The sequence below is a fragment of the Triticum dicoccoides genome, chromosome 5A (genome assembly GCF_002162155.2).
Source record: "Triticum dicoccoides isolate Atlit2015 ecotype Zavitan chromosome 5A, WEW_v2.0, whole genome shotgun sequence".
NCBI classification, from domain to species: Eukaryota; Viridiplantae; Streptophyta; class Magnoliopsida; order Poales; family Poaceae; genus Triticum; species Triticum dicoccoides.
The window spans coordinates 550,629,512-550,646,162 of record NC_041388.1 but is presented as its reverse complement, the minus strand read 5'-3'; the positions used below and the strand labels follow the sequence as shown (position 1 = coordinate 550,646,162).

Here is a 16,651-nt window from a genome sequence, read left to right as displayed (position 1 = left end):
GGGGGTCTGGGACTAATAGTAGTGGTTCTGGAGGAGAAGGGACTTCGATGGGTAGTGGGAGAGATCTGAATGGCAAGGGAGGATCATTTGGCTCAGGCAGAGGGGAGGACAGCAAGAAAGAACCCAAACTGGAAATAGGGATGTGGGACCTGGCAGTAACTTTGCGGTTACCAATCCAAATATACAGCAAATGGGTGTGCAAGGGGGACAGATGCAGATGGAAGGTGGATTTCCCATGGTGAACAACACCAATTTCCCCCAGCTGGTGCCTGTTGGGATGGGGCTGGGGCGGTTTGGTTTCTTGCCACAGGAGCAAATGGCACAACAGTACCAATATTTGCTGTCTAACATGCCTAAGCAGGAAATATTGAAGATGCAAGGGCAAAAAAAGGATGAGTGAGAAAAGAGGCTCCAAAGAAGAAGGAAATAGGAAACAACAGCAAAGATCTTTTTTGTGTCAAATGCAAAGAACAGGGGCACCTCAAGAGTGACTGCAAAAACAAGGTGTTTTGTGTGGTGTGTCAGAGAGCATCACATAGTACTGAAGAATGCACAATTCTGAAGCAAGCTAAACCTGTAGCCAAGTATGTGGGGTATGGAGCCAAAGGTTTGGGATGTCTTTTGGTTCAGCATACAAAATACATTGTTGTTACTGAGCATATAAACCCAATGGCACTTGTCACTGTACAGTCTGGGCAGTTGAATGAAACTACAATTGCATATGGATTTGCTAAGATGTTTGAATGGGGGTGGACATGGAGAGCTAAATTTCAGAGTCCAAAAACCTTTCTGATGAGATTCCCTAGCAAAACCAAATTGGTGGAGCTCAAGAACTTTGGAAAATTTACTCTGTTGGGAACATGAGCAATGGTGGAGGTTGATTTCTGGAGCCCAGATGATAAAGCCAAGGGGAAGCTCCACTCAGTATGGATAAAGATGTGGGGAGTGCCTGATACTTTGAGACATTATCTAGGAGTGTGTGAGATTGGATCTGCTTTAGGGCCAGTGGTGGAGGTTGATGTGGAGCACATACACTCCCAAGAAGAAATCAGGGTGAAGGTGGGTGTGAGAGACATGCACAAAATTCTAGCAGGGACTGAGATAACTACTAAGGACTTGTTGTTGTATGACATAAACTTTGAGTTTGATTCAGTTGCTAAACAGGGGTGGTATAAGTTTGACGAGGGAAATAACAGAAAGATATTTGAATATCTGGATCTTGAGAGTTTTGAGTCACAAAGAAAGAATGACATGCAAAAAAGAAGCAAACAAATGGACACTGGAAAATAGAGCATGAACTTGGGAGATTTGGGTCTGAAACAATATGAGCAGGTGGTCCTGAAACCTAGTGAAATCTGTCAGACTAATGAAGTTTATAAAAAAGTAAGGAGACAGTTGCAGTTACAGAATTACAAGAGAGGGAAGAGACTCTGATGATCAGGTTGCAGAAAGCAGAGGAGATGGCTACCAGGCAGACTGCACAACTGATACTAGAAGAGGAAAAAAAGGGGAAAATGGAGTTTATTAGGAAAACTCTTGAGAAAGAGGTTAAAAGACAGCATGAGCTACTCCAGATCAATCTGAAGGGAGGTGATGAGGTGAGGGGTCACAATCTGGAGATAAAAGTAGCAATGAAGATGAAGAGGTAGAAGCCGTTGATGAGGATATGGGAGTGGATGACAAACATGAAGAAGGGGGAGAAATGACAGAGCAAGAATTGATTGACCAAGCCATTGGGCTAGGGTATGTTGAGCCATTAGATTACATAGCCAGTCAAGACACAGACTCTTTCGAGACTAAGATCAAAAAAGCTGGGAAAGGAGAGGCTGTACTGAAAGATGAAGAAGAGGAACTGAGAAGATGTGCTAGACTAAAGGGAAAAGAAGATCGTAACATCACAGAACTGGCCAAGGAAAGGGCAGGAAAGAAAGATAACTATGGTGAGTTACCTTGTGTTGGAAGCTTTCCTAAATCTATTACTCTCCCGCAAAAGGTTGATGAGGGGGTAGGGGTCACACTAGGAAAAAATGCTGAGGTGATTACACATAATCTGGAATTGATAAAAAATATAGAGCAGGCTAGAATTGACTTGTGGCTGTCTGACTTAAATAAAAAACAGAAACAAGATGTGTTGCTTGAGGAGAATGAGATCATTGATACTGGGGAGCATACCCTAGAAGATCTTCTTGATCAGGGAGATGAGGAGGGGAATAGAAAAGATGATGAGGACTGGGAAATAGTTAGAGAACTTTTCTCGGCAAAGAAGGAGAGAAAAAAAGAGAAAACCACCAGAGGTTCTGGGGTGAAAACTGTCTTTGTTGTTAAATTGTGAGAACTTTCTGCTAAGAAAAAGAAACAAAAAATGAGAGGCATCTTTTGGAATATGAGAGGTTTTGGGGGAGACATTAAAAGGAGGTTCCTTAGGGAAATGGTAATGGACATGAAAGTAGACTTTCTAGACCTGCAAGAGACCATGAGACAAGAATTTTTTAGAAATGATCTACAGAAAATCTGTGCTGATAGAGACTTCCACTGGCATTTCACTCCTGCTAGGGGGAAATCTGGTGGACTCTTGTTAGGAGTCAATTACACCACTCTTAATGTGATTTCACAAAGTGAAGGAGACTACCATATTAAAATGACAGTGCAAGATCTAAAAACTAGGTTCATTTGGGACTTGGTGGTGATTTATGGTGATGCTCAACCAGAAAGGAAATCTAAATTCCTGGCTAAGCTGTCTAGAATCTTCCAAACCAGTATAAACCCTATCCTGATATGGGGTGATTTTAACATCATTAGAAAAGCCAGTGAAAAAAATAAACCAGGTTCCCCTGGGCACTGGAGTTTTCTGTTTAATGCTATTTTGGAACAAGATGGAGTTAGAGAACTCAAGATGAATGTTAGACAATTTACATGGGGTAACAATTTGCCTATACCCACCTTTGAAAAATTGGATAGAATTCTATGTAGTACAGAATGGGAAGAGGTATACCCCTTGACCCAAATTACTGCCCTAACTAGAGAGAAATCTGATCATACACCACTTTTTTGGATTCCGGGGACATTCAAAAAGCTGATCCAATATTCAGATTTGAAAATGCCTGGTTTTTACGAGAGGGTATTGACAAGATTATACATGATGCGTGGAATGACACTAGTATAATTGGAGACAGTGTGGACAGCTTGTTGGGGAAATTTAGAATTCTGAGGCCTAAACTTAAAGGCTGGAACAGAAACAGAAATGCTTGGTATATTGAGCTGAAAAAAGACATTTTACTTAAGCTAGATAATATTGATAAACATTGTGAACAAAATGGACTTACTGCTGATGTTAGAAAAGAGCAAATAGAGCAGAGAGCTCAGTTGGACAGATTGTTGCAATAGGAAGAAGCCAAGTGGAAGCAAAGGGCTAAGGTAGATGAATTATTGGAAGGTGACAGCGACACAAAATTCTTCCATGCCAAGGCAAATGGAAGACTTAGGAGAAATAAAATTAATAGGCTTGAGCAGGAGGAAGGGGTGATAGAAGGAGACAAAAATGTGGTGGAATATATAACAAGCTTCTATAAAAACTTGTTTGGTCATCCTGACAATTCTACGATCTCTTTGAATATTGAAAATCCAAGAATGATTCAGGAACGGTATAGAGACATGCTGATCAATGAGTTCTCTTTGGAGGAAATTAAGAATGTAGTGTTTAATATGGCACATAATAAGTCGCCTGGCCCTGATGGATTTACAGCTGAATTCTATCAACATTACTGGGAGTTAGTCAAAAATGGTCTTAAGGCCTTACTAGACGATTTTGGAAACAAAAAAATGATATTAGTAGGTTGAATTATGGGATTATTACTTTGGTCCCAAAAAGCAAAGACGCTGCCAAAATACAAAACTTCAGGCCTATTTGCTTGCTGAATGTTTGTTTCAAAATTATTGCTAAAGTTCTGATGAACAGATTGAATATAGTGGCAACAGATGTCATTTCCCCCGTGCAAACTGCTTTTGTTAAAGGCAGATATATCATGGAGGGGGTCTTGATTCTGCATGAAGCTTTGAATAGCATAAAAAAAGAAACAAGGGGCGTTTCTCTTGAAAATTAATTTTGAAAAAGCTTATGATAAAATTAAATGGTCCTTTCTTTTCCAAATGCTTAAAATGAAAGGATTTCCAGACAAATGGATAGATTGGGTGATGGAAACAATTAGAGGGGGGAAAGTTTGTGTGAAAGTGAATGAAAATCTAGGGAAGTATTTTCCTACTCATAAAGGGCCAAGGCAGGGAGATTCCCTGTCACCTCTTAATTTTGACTTGGCGGCTGATGCTTTAGCTATCATGCCACAAATGGGATTAACATGTTGCAATATGCAGATGATACCATATTCCTTCTACAAGATGATATAGATAGTGCACATAACCTCAAATATATATTATGCCTTTTTGAGCAGATGTCTGGTCTGAAAATTAATTTTCATAAGAGTGAACTTTTCCTTTTTGGGGAGGCCAAGAACAAAAAGGATGAATATTCTAGGATATTCACTTGCCCCATTGGGACTCTGCCAATGAAACATTTAGGTCTTCCTGTAGATTGTAATAGAATTAGCAACAAGCACTGGAAACCTCCAGAGAGTAAGATGGAGAAAAAATGTGAAAACTGACAAGGGAGGCTACTTGCTAGTGCTGGAAGGGTTACTTTGATACAATCTTCCTTGACAGGCATCCCATACTTTATGCTATCCTTTTATGGATTATCCATTGGGGTGAATAAGCGAATGGACTTCTTTAGAGCTAGGTTATTGTGGCAAGAAGATGATAAAAAGAAGAAGTATCATCTGGTTAAATGGTCTGATGTCTGCAGACCTAAGGACATGGGTGGTTTGGGGATTCAAAACCTAGCTCTGATGAATAAAACTCTCTTGAGCAGATGGTGGTGGAAAATCTACAACACAGAGGGGCTATGGCAAGAGATTATCTCAAAAAAATATCAAGGATACAATCTGTTGGAAACTTATCTGTTAAACAAGGTGACTCCCAATTTTGGAAGGAGTTATTAAAACATAGAGACTATTTTACCTCTTTATGCAAATTCATGATAGGATATGGAGGAAATACCAGGTTCTGGGAAGACTGGTGGATTGGATCTGCTCCACTCTGTAAAAATTTCCCCAGGTTTTATACTATTTGTTTTCATAAAAAACGGTTAAAGAAATTTTTTAAAAAGGACTTGATAATACAAGTTTTAGAAGAGCTTTGATTGGGGACTCAAAAGAGCTCTGGGATCATATAAAAGAGGTGTGCAGTTCGGTGATATTGAGAGATGTAAAAGAGAAAGTAAGATGGACTTTGACAAAAAAATGGAATTTATACAGTAAAATCCTTATACACACATCTTATAGATAATGGAGTCAAATACCCACACCTATACATGTGGAAAATTAAAATGCCACCTAGAGTCAAAGTCTTTATGTGGCTGGCTCTTAAAAATAGCATTCTCACTAAGGATAACCTGCGGCGTAGGGGTGGAATGGTGATGAAAACTATCCATTCTGTGGAAATAGAGAGAGTGTTAATCATCTGTTTCTAACTTGCTCAGTAGCTAGGCTTTTGTGGAATATTTTGAAATGTGCTTTTAACTTAAATGATATACCAGGAGATTTAGAACTGGTGTTTAAGAATTGGACAATTTTTTTTGGGAAAGATGTGATGAGTTTAGTTTTGATAGGAGTCTCGGCTATATGTTGGACAATTTGGAAATTGAGAAATAGTGTTGTTTTTGATAATAACAGGGTAAATGATCCTTGTATACCTGTCAACTTATTACTCAAGAACTTATATGATTGGAATATTTTGCAGAAAAAACCCATAAGAAATAAGATGATGGAGGCAGGTGTGAAGAAGATTGGCGAAGTTGCTGAAGAAGTGTTCAAGGCAGTTCATGGATGGCGTCTTGGGACCCGAAGACTTGTGGGTTAAGCTACAAACCCTCTGGCATTCATTGCTGTGGTGGACGGTTAATGAGGCTGTTGCTGCTCTGCTTTCACACCGCTCTCTGTTGAGCGCTTGTATGGGGGATGTTTCCAGCTTTGTATGAGATTAAAACTGCTTCTATTCTGCTTTAGTGAACCTTATGTTGCTGGTACTGGGATCGGTTTGAGCCCAGGCCTTAGATCTTCCCCTGGGGATACATTGCTCGGGGGTTTGTGGGGAGGGGAGGGATGGCTGACCTTGGGGGGGTAGTTATGTCAGCTTATCTTTTTTAGCTGTAAGAAAAAAAACTCGGTGATTTCTCTTAATAGAAATCGGAGAGGGAGCTCTCTTTTATAAAAAAAAAGCTTCATGTCCTCTTCGGAAAGCCCATCAAGCGGCTGCAAATCAGTCTTGTTGCACACAATGACCAGAGGCTTATTCATGAACAAGGATTTAATATTGTGGAAGAGTGCAGCTTGCCGAGCAATAGTTTACCCACAAGACCCAGAGAAGTCCAAGAAGAACAGCACAACAGCCCTCAAGTGGGCAAGAGCGGTGATACTGCACATTTCTATGATGTTCCAGTCCTCAAAAGGCCGATCAAGGATCCCTGGAGTGTCAATCACTTGGTATCGAAGATATTTGTAATCCGCATGCCCAACAAAAAGGGATTTTGTTGTGAAAGCATAAGGCTGTACATCCACATCCGCCCTTGTAACCATGTTCATGAAAGAGCTCTTGCCAACATTTGGATAGACACAAATCAAGATAGTACGGGTGTTTGGTTCAACTGATGGAAGCCTGGCCATGTGCTGCTTGATCTGCTCCAGGTATGCCAAACTAGGACTGATACCCTTTAGAACAGTACAGATGCGACCTAATGCAGCTACCTTCAGGCACTTGCACCGGTACAGGGTGTCTCCATACTTGAGCAGCCTCAGATAATCCTTGGAGATCTTTGCAATGATATTGCGAGCCGTATTGATCTGCCCCAAGGAAAGTTTGTAGTGATCCTTGTTGTAGAGCACATGAAGGAGATCACCATAGAAAGGGTGGATGTCATCCAGTCGGGAGAACTCGTCAATGATGGTGGACAGCTTTTCATAGAAGTTCTGCTGAGTATAGTGAACCGTGTGCATATAGAACTGGCAAATGCGGTTGATAGCATAGCCCTTGTGGACAACAGTCGGTGTTTGCCTCTGAGTGCGGGACAAGATTATGTCGATGAAGTCCTTCTTGGGAGGGACAACAATGATTTTCTTGAAATTATACTACACCATCTTGCCTGATGTAAGGATTGGCTACTTATTTCTGTAATACAAACGAATGTCATGTCAATCCAATGCAGATAAGCAGGTGAAAAAAACTAATGCAGAAAAACAGGTAGAAGCAAATGCAAGAAAGCACAATTTCCAAAAAAACATAGACAGGGAGAAATCTAGCAATCACTGCATAAAATATATCAATCTGTAATCATGCGAAGACTATAGATTCATGCCCAGCATTATCCGTGCATCCTTGTTCCACACAAGGAAAACTTTGATTTATAAAAAAATAGACAAAATGCTAACATCAGTTTCTTTGTTGGCCGTTAAATTTAAGCACAAGTAGTTGCCATCACAACCTGGAGAGCAACTCTGGACCTTAGACATATATATACCTTCATACCAGCAAGCCATATGCCTATACCCCAGTTTCTTTGTTGGCAGTTAAAAATAGTTTAAGAACAAGTATAATCAGTTGCGTCACACCAGGAGACTAACCCAGGCGCTGAACCACTCACACGATTCTTACATGGAAGGAAAAACTTGTGTATCTAAGTACTAACAACGCAGCAACATCCTCTCATAGGAGGAAGTGCAACACCACCACTGGATGCTTTCTTTCTCATAGTGTCAAATTCTTGATGGGTTGTACAAAACTATCACAATTAAATGTAAGGAGACAGTAGAAGTAGTTCCAATGTCTGATAATAAGACCGTTCCAAATTTCTAAATCGGCAGCACGTAAACTAGTCAGCAACCTTTAATCAATCGGAGAAACATCAAGACGTCGGCAGCAGCTAAATACAACTGCAGCCATCCGCGAGGATCATCACAGGTAGACAACTATGCGAGACGGTCGACACGCGAGAACGAACTAAGAGAGCGGATGGGAAAGTCCAGATACTTACATCTTGAGGCAACGGCGGCGGCACAGGTAGTCAGGTGGCGGCGGCGGGACTCGACTCAGGGGTGAGAGGGACGGAGAATGCCAGGCCGCTGCGCCTCTCTATGCGTGGGGCGTGCGTGAATAAGGTCGATCGGCGTCTCTAACTGGACTGAGAGTGGGCTGTAAACTCTAGGCCGCAATGTATTGGCTACTTCGGCTAACTGTTTAAATTGTGCCCAATTCAGAGGGCTTTTATGTTTCTCCAAAATAAAATCAGAGGGCTTTATTCAGACAAAAGTGTTCCTCGGATAATCAGCCAAAAGACTGGCCACCATGAAGCTTGGTGTTTCATCAAGCCAGCTTTTGGTCACACACCTATTTAAATATAGCACCGATCGAATTTTGTTCAGTTAGTAACATAGGAAACAGAACTCTTCTTTATATTTACTCGTTAAAAAACCTAATATTTGATTTATTCAGTGTCAGTTTCGTTCTAGTTTTTGTTTGGTCAGATTTTATGCCCACCCTAAGTGGAGGTTGTGCCCATCTCTGCATTGCGACAGACAGTGAGGAGGAGAAAAGAAGATGGTTTAGAGCACGAGTTTCTTCAGGGCTCTTATGTCCTGACAAATAAGCTTTCTTCTCAGCCTATACAACGGTTACTATCCAACCCATGTATCCCCTGCCCATGGCACTAGAGGCGGCGCTCTAGACTCCAGCATGATTCACCTTGCCAGTGCTATATCTCGTCTACTGCAATATGTAGCACTGGCTCAACTACAACATAGTGAATAGACTTGTGGACAATAGTCGAATGCGGTTACTATAAATAGGACTAGCCACCACCTTACCAAATGAGGGAGGATCATTCAGACCACCAGATATCACACAAACTCGCCAAGCACAAGAACACCTCTCCTCAGGAGGCCGTTCTTCCCCTTGTAACTGTCCATCCTCAGCCCACGAGGCAATCCATCACACCACACTGGAGTACGGTATTACACCGCAACGGTGACCCGAACCAGTATAAATCTTGTGTCCCTTTGTTCTGCGAGTTCGACGTGCTAAGACTTGAGATTGTGGTGAGGGCGAGAGCTAGAGGAGGAGAGATCTTCGTGCGCACCCCGGTGTTCGAACCTCAAGGGTTTTGCCGGAACCTGAAATCCGACATTTGGCGCGCCAGGTAGGGGTGAGCTGAAGTTTTCCTTCCGTTGATTCGCGTCCCTTCGCTCCACCACACTGGAGTAGGGTATTATACCGCAACGGTGGCCTGAACCAGTATAAATCTTATGTCCCTTAGTTCTGCGGGTTCGACGCACTAAGAGTTGAGATTGTGGTGAGGGTGAGAGCTAGATGAGGAGAGATCTTCATGCGCACCCCAGTGTTCGAACCTCAAGGGTTTTGCCGGAACCTGAAATCCGTCATTTGGCGCGCCAGGTAGGGCCTCCACCACACCCGTGTCGGATGAGCGCCGATCCCACGCCGAGCGTCGGGCCTCCCTCATCGCCCGTGTTGCTCAGACGGCCCCTGTCGGTGGGCCTCCCCGTCATTCTCCGTCCCCTGTTGCCAACGCCGCCGCCGGCCTGGCGGTAAACGAGCAGCAGGCCTCCTCACTGCACCCCTCCATGCGGCGGGACGGCCGCACCGCCACCCCGTTGCTGACTCCGGCGGGCTCGTCGTCTCACGCTCGCCGCCCACCCATAGACGCGCAGGCCGCGCTGCTCATAGCACGCGAGCTCCTGCGTTACCGCCCGATCGACGACCTCTATGAGGACTGGTCAGACCGCATCGCCGAGCTCGTCAGCACCGCTGGAGGCTCTTCTGCACCATCCCTCTCGCTGCCTCGCCCACCTCCAGCTGCGGGCGATGTAGCTCACGGAGCGCCTCCGCATCCTCCGCACCAAGACGGCGCCTCGCGCTGAGATGTGCGGCTCATGAAGCGCCTTCACCTCCTCCGTGTCAAGACGGCACCCTCGCCCCAAGACATGCATTCCCGCGGCGTGACCCACCGTGCCGTGTGCCCGCGCGAAGAAGGAAGCTGGCGAGAGGTTCCCCGGCCACAAGAAAAAGCTCCAGCGCTCCTAGAACCACGACAAGACCGCGTGCCACCTGTGGCGGCGGTGTGCGGGCATCAAGGGAAGGCTCCGTCCCTGCAGAGGGCCCTGGTGGCCACAGCAGGCTGCCAGGCTCTCGTTCCCGAGCTGCGTAGCATAGTCTGGCCAGGCAAGTTCAAGCCGGACCTTCCTCCACGCTACAAAGGCACCCCCGACCCCACAGAGTTCCTGCAGTTTTATGAGCTGAGCATCGAGCCGGCCAACGGCGACGAAAAGGTCATGGCGAACTGGTTTCCCATGGCTCTTAAGGACGGCGCGCGCTTGTGGCTCCTGAACCTGCCTCTAGGCTCGATCTCCTCTTGGGGTGAGATGCGCGACCGCTTCGTCGCCAACTTCCAAGGCACACGCGACCAACCTCCGGCCGCGGGTGACCTGCGCCGCATCAAGCAACAACCGAGAGAGACCCCTGCAGAAGTACATCCAGTGCTTCAACAGCGTGCGTCTCAAGATCCCCAAGGTGACGGACGAGGCCATCATCTCAGCGTTTTCTGATGACATCTGTGACATCAAGATGAAGGAGGAGCTCGCCATCCATGAGGAGCTGTGCATGACTTTGGAGTTGTTCAACATACCAACCAAGTGTGCAAGAGTTGAGAAGGGGCATCTCTCCCTCCTCGAGCTCCCTGCTGCAGATCCAGAGAAGAAGAAGGCCAAGGTCAAGGACGTGAAGCGCCAAGGAGTGGCCGTACTCGTGGCAGAGCCAGACACAAAGCACGGTCGGGACCTCCCCGAGTCGTCCAAGGGCGGGCGTGCATTCTGCACCTTGCACAACGTGCGCAGCCACACCACCAATGATTATCAAGAGCTCAAGGCCATTCGAGATGGACGCTTCGGTCGACGCCCCGAGCTCAGCGACCGGGGATAAGACCGAGGAAGTGGACTAGGTGGAGGACGTTGGGATGACCGCGGGCCCCGCCAGGAGTGGTGCGACCAGCCTTGCGAGGATCGCTGACAGGACCAGCCTCGTAAGGGTGCCTGAAGGGGCCAGCCTTGCGAGGATCGTCCTCAGGACAATCCTGGCCTCCCTCCGCTGCTGCCACCACCAAGGAGGAACGACGACCACCAATAGGACGAAGGGGCTGGGGGCTTCGAGGAGCCGCGCGCCATCGCTTGCATCTTGGGTGGTGCTCAGGCCCCGGCTTCCCAGTGCACCTTCAAGCAGTTCTCTTGCGAGGTGAATGCATCCCTTCCTAAGCTTGAGGCCACGCGCCCGCTCAAATGGTCCAAGTACGCCATCACCTTTAGCTCGGCGGACCAACTCAAATGTGCAGCAACCGCCAGCGTCCTCCCAATGCTCTGTTCACCCGTCATCAGCAATGTCCAAGTCACCAAGACCCTAATCAATGGCGGCGCAGGGCTCAGTGTCCTGTCCGTCGAGACGTTCGATAGCCTTCAAGTACCATACGATCAGCTTCAGCCCACCAAGCCCTTCTCAGGAGTGACTGACAGCTCCACCACCCCGATAGGGCAAGTTCGTCTCCCTGTCACCTTCGGTCAGCGCGACAACTACCACACCTAGCTCGTTGACTTCGACGTCGCCCACATCCGCCTGCCGTACAATGCCATCCTCGGGTACCCAGCGCTAGCCAAATTCATGGCAGTCACCCACCATGGCTACAACATCCTCAGGATGTCGGGAAGCGGCGGAATCATCACAGTCCCCTGCAAAGAAAGAGACGTGGTGTGCTCTCTCGAGCGGGCCTTCCAAGCCGCAGTAGTCGAAGACCCTGACAGCGCGTGTGTGTAGTACCCTCCTGACGCCAACCCCAAGAAGAAGAAGCAGTTACTCCGCACTGGGCCTTAGGGGAGCGGCGCCTCTGGCGGCGCCACCTCAGGATCTGCACCCGTGCTTGGGACGCCTCCCTCCCTCGCATAGGAAGGCGCGCCCGGCGCCCTCCTCGGGCAGGGCTCGGGGGCTCTCTTCTGGAGGGCCTCAGACCTGGCTAAGATCACAAGGGAGGCGCTCGGGCACCTCGTGAAGGTGTGCTTAGCGGCACATTTCCCTTAGGAGGGCACCGGGCGAGGAGCGCCCGGCACTCGGGAGTTCATCGTCAAGACCACTCAGGCGGTTCAGGTAGTAAGGGCAATGCGCGGCGACCACCGCCCACCTGGTGTAGCTCCCCACCCAGGCAAGGGTGGTGAGCTGTGCGTCTACGTCGAGATTCCAGGGCTCAACAGGGCCGCGTCTCAGGAGCGCTTCTGGCCTTCGCGTGCTGGTTGGTGTGAGGGTCCACCTCACAGCTATGTGCGCATACCGTTCGGCCTGCCGAGCGCCGCAGCCGCCTTCCAGCGCAATCTACGGAGCATCTTGGCAACCCAGGAAGCCAGGCATCACGTAGTCTTGGCGGAGATGGAGATGGTCCTTAGGAGGCCACCCGAGCCCCCAGAGCCTCCCGAGGCCCAGGGTCTCGACGGCTCATGAGGAGCGACTTCTTCAGCGCGCGCCTTCAGCTACCCCAACAGTCCTTCGACAACCAAACCAGGTGACATTTTCCAAGTTCATTTAGCTGGGAGCGCCCCTCGGGCTGCATTATTCCCAGGTCGCATGGGCATGTCTCTATGGCATATATCCACTTGCATTTTTAGTTTACCCTACTCGGGGCGCCCCTCGGGCTGCACCTTCCCCAGGCCGCTCGGGTCCGACCCAGTGGCATGTATTGTTCTTGCATTTACCTCAGCTAGTTTTCTTTCCATGCATAAGCTACCTATCGTCACTACTTGCTTGATTACCGCCCACCGCGGGAGCCGCGCGCCGATCATCTTTCTTCAGGATCCTTCGCATAAGAAGGCTGGGCACGGCGTTTGTGCTCGGATACATCCCTACAACGTCGATAAATCCAACGGTTGAACTCTGTCTGGCAGGCCGGCCCCGTTCACGTCACCTCCTAGGGTCGTTGGTGCTTGGCCTTCTCGTGCGATAACCTCAGGAGATTCGATCGGCGCAGGTTGTCTAACCATCTCGCAGGACCACCGCAGTCAACAAGAACCAAGACCAGGCGCAACCCGCCTTGAGGTAGGGCCTCATGAGTCTCGCGCTGGCTCACGAGTGCCCAGACACACCTCGTCTAGCCCTACCATGCAAGCCATGTGTCAGGGCAGGGTTGTACACGCCCTGGGGGCTCTCTGCAGTAGGGAGTCCCCTCCCACGTTCCAGTGGAAGCACCATGCTCCGCGCTGGCAGTCGACACTGCCGAGGAGCGGTTATGCCCGTGCAAGTACGGAAGCACTATGCTCCGCGCTGGTGATAAAAACTAAGGGCGGCCTCACGGTCGTATCAACCTCAGGGAGCCTCCGAGCTCAGTGTCTGGCCTCATCGCAACACCTCCCCACGGGAGAGTCGCGCGAGGGGGCTGGGCACGGGGGCTGCGCTCGGGTCACGCCCAAGCGTACGCCACTCTGCCAGGTCCCTCGGATCCGGTCGTCGCGCGCCCTCCCAATCGGAGCCAAGGTACGAAGGTCGTTTGAATGTCAAGGGGGACTCCTGAGCATCGCGACTCAGGAGCCTAACTGACCACGTAGCCCCTCACTCCTTGGCCCGTCCCGGTGATCTGGATAGCCCAATGGCGGCTGAGGTATGCGCGGGGTCGGGCCCTGCCATCGTAGAACACTAGGCCTACTCCCAGATCTCCTTTCTATAGGTTGTTTGCGCGTCAAGGGGGACTCCTGAGCATCGTGACTCAGGAGCCTAACTGACCATGTAGCCCCTCACTCCTTGGTCCGTCCTGGTGATCCGGATGGCCCAATGGCGGCTGAGGTATGCGCGGGGTCGGGCCCTGCCGACGCAGAACGTAAAGCAAATGGAAAGGAAATCGCAAAATTCCAAAGCAAATATTACAAGACATATTGTTCTCCTGAAACCAAACACAAGCTTAACGCCTCCACGAGGCATGGTGTGTATTGCAGAAATTAAACAGGAAAGGAGCCGTCAGTAAGTCATCTCGTCATTCCCGGACACCGCCGTCGGCCACAAGGGATGCTTCTCCTGTAGGGGCGTTGCCCTCTCCTGCACCACCCGCCAGAGTTGCAGGATCAGAAGCATTGCCAGTTGAAGGCACGGGATCGAAGGCGCGGAACCTCTTCCACAGGGCCTCCACCTAGCTCTTCACGGTTTCGGCAGCAGCAACATGGTGCTCGGCGTCCACAGGTTCCAGCAGCTCGTCAAGGTGGGTTTCTTCAGCTGCGAAGATGGAGGCGGCTGAAGACGCGCGTCAACGCGGCTGAAGAAAGAATGCGGGTTTCTTCCTCCACCAAGGGGCCGACACCGCTCACGACTTCCTCAAGTGCCTTGACCAGATAAGGAAGCAGCTAGGTGGGGCCCTCGTCGGCGGTGGTCAGCGGCTCCTCCAAGCCCTTCTCGTAGAGAGACTGCAGCGCCTTGCGGGACCTCTCCTCGAGGAGCTTAAAGGCCGTGCGGTTTTCGGCCAGAACTTCGCCTTGGCATCAAGCTCGGCTTTCTCCGCTTCCATCGCCCGCTTCAGCTTCTCCAGCCGGCTGTGCTCCGTGGCCTGCGCCTTCCCCAACTTCTCCAGCTCGGTGTCACTACCCCTGACGGTGTCCTCTCGGGCCTTCATCCTCTCCTCCTCCGCCTTGCGGCCACAAGCTTCTTTCGCATGCTCGTTGTGCAGAGTCTTCAATTCGGCCTCCAGCAACTGGCAGCGATGCTGGGCGGCCCCAACATCTTTCAGTGCCACCTCGCGAGCGGCCGCGGCCTGCTTATCCTTCTCGGAGGTTTCCGCCGCTTGGCTCAGCGCCGCTCAAATGGACATGTCTGAGTAAAGCCAGCCAGAGACCAGCTCCAGGCGCCCAGCTACCAGACGGGGGTCGGCGCGCCGAAGATCTTCTCGCAGCAGGTTCATCGCAGAAAGAGCGTGCTCCAGGATGTCAGGGGAGGCGAAAGGACCCAAAGATTGTGGTGCGGCAAGAGGGGGAGGAGGCGACGTCGTCACCATGGCCTGGGAGGCCAGAAGCTCCTGAGCTTTGGGGACCCCAGCGCCCGGGCCGGACGTTGGCACCTCCGAAGCCAGCGGGGCCATGGGGGCTGACTCCTCCCGAGGATGCTCTCCCAAGCCTCGCGAGGATGATCGGGCCGGAGAAGCGCAAGTGTCGTCGCAGCCCTTGTCCACGGAGAAGGGTGCGGCCGCCGTGGGCGATCTGGTCCTGAGCAGCACCACCTCTTCCTCCTTCCTCTTCTTCGCCGCGGGCGACGGCCTAATCAAGCAGCAGAGAAGCGTCAAGGATAAGCAGCAGAAGCAAGAACAAGATAGGACAAGAACACTTATTGGTCCACCGTGGCATAGTTCCTCCGCTTCTTAAGCTTGAAGCCTGAGAGCCTCACAGCCTGAGGCACAGGCGCGCGGGCTCCAGGAGCGGAAGTGAGGGCAGCAGATGGACCGGAAGCAGCTCCAAGCGGTGTCGAGGCAGGAGCATCGTCTCGGGAGATTAGCGCCGGCCTGCCCCTCGTTGGAATGTCGACCGGTGACCTCCTCCGGGGGCTGGCCTTGGGCCTCGAGGAGCCCCCAGCCACGGGCGGCTCCTCCCTCTCCGGGGGGACATCGGCCTCATCATCATCATCAGGCAAGGTGTGGAGGATGTCGGCCTTGCGTAAGGGGGATGTCTCCCCGCCCCTTCGCGGGTCGCCTACAAGTCGCGCTCCTCCTCGCCCTATTCTTCCTCCTCACCTCCTCACGAGACTCGCTCGAAGACACGACCACCAGAGTTGTCGCCACCAGGATGTCAGTGGGAGCAGGCGGCACGAGCCCATGCTCGTCGAAGGCAGGCAGAGCGACGACGACCTCCGCCCCATCCGGACGGCGGTATAGGGGAACAAGGCCATCAGGCGGGTATCCTTGGTCGTCCCCGACTAAGGAACGAAGAGCCGAGCGCAATTCCTCCTCAGAAAGGAGCTCCGGGCATAGGCAAAGGTCGTCCCCTCCTTCTCCCAGTTTCCACAGTGGGCGCGGGCGCGACTGGAGGGGAGCCACACGTTGCGCCATGAATTCTTGGGCAATCATGGCCCCAGTCAGCTTCGCCGTCCTCTAATCGTCGGGCTTCAGGTCAGCGGTCATCCTCTCCAGCATCCGCGTCTCCCGTGGGTCGGTGAGCTTCGTGCGAAGCCACCCCTCATGGGACACAGGCATCTCCGATGGCAACACCAGCCGAGGGTGGACGCGCTTGGCGTCCATTAGGACCCATTTTCTCCTGAAGCCCTCGGCCTTCTTCCCGGCCTTCGAGATGGCATTGGTCTTGTTGGCCGCGATGAAGCCAACACACCCCGAGCAGGGGCCCTCCTTAAGCCGGAGAAAGAAGAAGTGGCGCAACAGCGCCACGGACGGCATCACCCCGATGTACGCCTCGAAGTAGAAGACGAAAATCGACAAAAGAAGGACGGAGTTGGGATGAAGATGAAGGGCGTGGATCTTGTA

General features: G+C 50.3%; 1 pseudogene; it reads right to left on the bottom strand.

Moving 5' to 3' along the window:
- The window catches only part of LOC119297819, an 8,597-nt pseudogene extending 1,353 nt beyond the window's left edge, over nt 1-7,244 (bottom strand).
- Between the last annotated feature and the right edge of the window lie 9,407 nt (nt 7,245-16,651).